At 51.8% G+C, this 4,731-nt stretch overlaps 1 non-coding gene across 1 annotated transcript; it reads right to left on the bottom strand.

Annotated features, from left to right (window-relative positions):
• Positions 1–1,400: 1,400 nt before the first annotated feature.
• On the bottom strand, positions 1,401–1,473 carry TRNAG-ACC (transfer RNA glycine (anticodon ACC)). Its single transcript has one exon. It is a non-coding gene; the product is annotated as a tRNA-Gly (tRNA).
• Positions 1,474–4,731: the final 3,258 nt, after the last annotated feature.

Raw genomic sequence — 4,731 nt, 5'->3', positions numbered from 1 at the left:
CCCCGGGGGCCAGGGTCGGAAGCTGGGATCTGTGCACGCCCAAGATTCTCCCACTCCTCCCTGCGGGCACATCCCAAAAGACCCCTGGGCGCTCTGTTTCATCCATTTCTGGGTCTCCTAAGGGTCTGATGACTCCCTTCGATGGCTGAAGTCATCCTGAACGTCCTGATTCTCTGACAAATGAGCAGAGTTGGGTGGGGCCAGGCCGGAAGGTCAGGAGCACCCTCTCCTATCTGAGCAGCACAACACTCCTGAGACGTGGACCTTTTTCCAGTAGGAGGGGGCTGGGGCGGGCTGGTTTCTTGAGACCACCCCCATCTTCCCATCCAGCTACCCCCACCCCCTAACTCAACCCTCTCCAGGTGAAGAGGTCAGGGGGCTGGAATGACTAGGGCTGGGGCCATTCATGGCCCAAGGGCTACGGCCCGGGCAATCAGAATCCCCTTCGCTCAGAACTGCCCAACCCACTCCACCATCCTCGGGCAGAACGACATCTAGGCCGAGGGGCAGTGGTGATAACCCTCTGCGTGCATTTCTCTGCAGAGAGCTCTGTTTAAGCGTGAGGGTGGTTGTATCAGGAGGAAGCGAAAAGCCAACACTGAAAGGAAGGGCAAGGAAGGGAGCAAATAAAGGAGTCAGGACAGAGGCAGAAACCCCAGGAGACAAAATAAGGGCTCCTTAACCAAAACTGATGGCAGGTGGCTGTGGGAGCCTGAGCCGGGTGATGAGAAGTGCGCTCTGACCACTTGGCCCCTTCGTGGTCCAGCACCCGGGGTGACACTGAGTGTCCTGGCAGGGGAGGGCCCTGAGTGGCTGAAGCTCCGAGGCCTCGTGAGGACATTCTCAACTCCTCTGCAAAGGGGAATAGAAGGAAAGACCAGGCTGAATCTGCTCAGAAGGCGCTCGGAGAACACAGCAGAAAGAACTTTCAAAGACCAAAGGACACAGGATCAAGGGAAGCGCCTTCTCTGACAGTATTTGGGGAAACGAAGTTCAACGTCTTCCTCCCCTTTTTATGTTTTGAGAGCTGCAAAAATTATGCATGCCTGATGTAAAGCATTCAAACAGGAGACGGGGTATGGCTCCTGGTGGATGCCCAGATGTAAGCACTGTGAGACCTGGCATAGGTCCTTCCTTATGCCCCACCTTTAAAAAATATATTTTGAAATAATAGCTAAATGTATCTAGAACTTATTAGATGCCAAACACTGCCAAAATTTTACATACGCTATTTTATTTGAAATTGTATAACACCCCCAACATGCACACAGTTTTTTTTTTTTTTTGAATAGGACTGCATCAAACATGTCCTATAGCTTGCTTTTTTTTTTTTTTAACTAGAATATTTGTTTTGGTTTTTTTGAGGGGTGGTAATTAGCTTATTCATTTATTTATTTTAATGGAGGTACTGGGGATTGAACCCAGGACCTCGTGCATGGTAAGCACTCACTCTACCACTGAGCTACACCCTCCCTGCGGTGGCTTGCTTATTAACTAAATGTGTCTTGCATTTTTCATGGCAGTGTCTATTTCTCCACTTGATTCTTTTTGCCAGACATATAATATTCCACAGTATGTCTGTACTATGGTGTATTTCATGATTCCTTCATCCATACTTATTTATGAGTGTCCATTTATTATTATTATAAACATGCTGAATCAGACATCCTTCTGCATATGTCTTTGTGCAGAATGTGTAAGGATTTGTATATGATAGTGTCTTGAATGGCACTGTAGACCAAAAAGCAGGTACGTTTCTTAGCTTGTGAGAGCTTTGCCCATTTGCCCTGAGATGAGATGTTGGAGCGTTCTTTGTTTGGGGGTTTAGTCCTGCGTGAGTTGAGAGGGGCAGAGATTGACCGAGCTCTGGCCTTTCTGTCCTGCCCTTGGATTTGATGACCCACAGAAGAACAGCAACGGGGTGAGAGACAAAGGGAGCCCACCCCGACCACTGGAGTGGTCAAGGGTGCCCCTGTCTGGGGACCTGGAGCAGGCACTGGGCGCTTGAATCCTCAGAACCCTACTGACCAAGGCCCAGGGAGCCGATGGTAGCTCATTTGCCAGATAACTGCATTCAGAGGACAACTTGAAGCCAAAGGATAATCCACAATTAATTTCATCTTTGTTTGGAATTCACAAAATGATTAGATTTTCAAAAGAGATTGACCTACCCTTAGATACTTGAATTTGACTGAGATTAAAAGGGTTTACTTGCATCCCTTGAGTATGCTTCTGGCATAGCCCCTCCCCCTGCTGGGGAAGGGGAGGGCTGTGTCGAAACCCCCAACACTGACCCATGTAGGTGCCAGGCAGGTGTAGACTTTGTATTTGTTTATGTTTATTGCTGTATCTCCGGTGCCTGGAACAGAGCCAGGTACCCACAGTGGATGCTCACTGGATATTTATTGAATGAACACAAAGCCTTTGGAGGCCATATAAAGTAACTGAGAGCCCAGAGTCTTATTCAGACACAGACTTACCGATGAGCTGTGCGCTTCTGCACAGTTTAGAATTTCTCTCGAAACTTCAGTTGCCTCCGCTGCAGAATGGCAATTGTGAAGTTCCCTAACAGTACCCACCTCGTAGGGTTGTTATGAGGATGATGTAATAAAAATGACCAATCCCATTAATTATTTTAATGACAGTAATCACTTTACCCAGCTTCACAAGACTGTCTCCTTCTCTCCCCTGTCATCTGGTGTCCCAGCTCTTCTCACTTTCTCTTAAACACGGTAACTCTTTTCGAATGTCCCCCACATCATATTTTCTTCTCTCTGTTGGGCACCAAGTTCAGAGTGTTGTACCTTATAGACCAGTGGCGCTAGGAGGCCAAGGGCAAGGTGGTGGGGTGACGGGGCTTGGCTGCCATCATCAGCTGTTCTCTGCAGAGCATCCCTTGTGCCTCCACCACATAAGGTCCTTTTGCCTCTTGTCCTGCCCATTTATGTCCCCCTTGCTCTGATTTCAGGCTGCCTGGGGCCCTTTCCGGGCTGGGCATCTCCACGTGTTGAGCCAGTCCCTTCCTTGCTGGGCCCTGACTCTGCGTATGTTCTCATCAGGGGGTGCTGGAGACCCCAGCTGGCATTCATGGGTCCCAGGAGTCTGTGAACCAGACCAGATGACTCCTCCTAATTCATTCTAGAAAACGGGGAGGAGAGTCGTGAATTCTGAGCGCCTGCTCTGTGCCAGGCACCGGACGAGGAGGGTTTACTCATGGCTGTTTCTTGATCCGTCGCGTGAGGTGTAAGCACGAGCAGAAAACACAAGGGGACACAGCGCGGGGTGGGGGTGGGTCAAAGCCAAGGTCAGAGCGGGGACGGGGTCAGAGCCACCCCTGGGCGAGGGCGTGACCGGGTTTCTAGACTGAGGGGCTTGCTCCCTGCAGCCGGGCTTGTCGGCACCCCCTCTCAGCCCGGGCTCACTCTGCTGCCCCATCTTTCTGAGCGACGCGTGGCCCGGGAAGAAGAGAGGCTGAAATCTTACATAATTACCCAAATCATGGCTCCTAAATGGCCTCTGATTACAGCACTAGGGCCCCTTTCTGCAGGGCAGCCCTGGCTCGGCTGAATAGAGCTGCGACCACTTTGTAAGGGCTTTTTTTTTTTTTCTTTTAAAGCGCAGGAGATGGCTTATCCGCATGCAAAGTAGGTCAGAACCTTAGCAGAGATTTTTTCAAACACTTGGCTTTTTTGAAGTCCTGCTACGAAACTCCTTTTGTTTCTCCTGCCTGTGCCTCTTCCCTCCCGCCCTTCTCTTTCCAAAGGCTGAACGACATCAAATGACTTTAAACAACAGTGACAGTGAGAGGGGCCGCGATGAGCTCAATTGTCAATGATGGTGGGCTCGCCAGGCTGCGGCCCGGCTGCCGTGTCCAGCGCCCTCCAGCGCCCTCCAGCCCCAAGCCCCCTTCACAGCATCACAGGCACCTGGCTCGTCTGCCCGAGAAGTGTGTGCGTCGCCCTGGGTCCCACCAGCCCAGCCGAGGGGTGGGTGGTTGGAGACGTGCCTTTGTGGTGCTCACTGTTAATCCAAACTTGCAAAGGGCCTCGGCTGCTGCGGGGAAGTCAGCTCAGCTAGAACGGACTGGGGCTTTGCCTAATGGCCTGCTCGGGGTGGGGCGGTTACTTTTCTTCCCCTTGCTTTTCTTTCTCCAGCCCCCCAGCTCCACCCTCACCAACTGTAGATGGAAATCAGCAAGAGCTGTGCAGGAACTAAGGATGCTTTTCAGTAGGATGGTCTTTACAGAGGTGGCCACACCTGAAACCACCTGAGGCCCTCATCGCACTCCTGATGGGCAGGTAGGATGAGCGGGTACTGCTGGCCCCTTTTAACAGCCCGGGAAACCAGGCTCAGCAGCTCAGCGAGGTGACGGCTGGCACTGACGTCCGGAGGGCTGAGGGTGGTTGCTCGGGACTGGAGCCCGTCTGCTGACTCTGGGGCTCTTTTCCTCAATGACTGGAGAAGGAAACCGAGGGGTGTGTGTGTGTGTGTGTGTGTATCCGTCCTCACCAGAGGAGAGACTAGTGACCATGACGACTCTGCTCTCTGCACGTGGTGATGGAGCCACCCGGGAGTTCAGCAGGATTCCCGCCCAGAAGATCTCTTTTCACCCACATCCTGCCTGCTCTGGGCCTGGCAGGCAAAAATGCCCATTTTGTTATTCCCTGCCATCTTCTTCCTGGCAATCTCTGCCTGAGTCCAAAGGAGAAGTAATTTTCCAGGAAGGTCCAT

Source organism: Camelus dromedarius, chromosome 34, assembly GCF_036321535.1.
Source record: "Camelus dromedarius isolate mCamDro1 chromosome 34, mCamDro1.pat, whole genome shotgun sequence".
In the NCBI taxonomy this organism is placed as follows: domain Eukaryota; kingdom Metazoa; phylum Chordata; class Mammalia; order Artiodactyla; family Camelidae; genus Camelus; species Camelus dromedarius.
The sequence above is the reverse complement of the archived record's forward strand: the minus strand, read 5'-3'. Positions and strand labels throughout refer to the sequence as shown.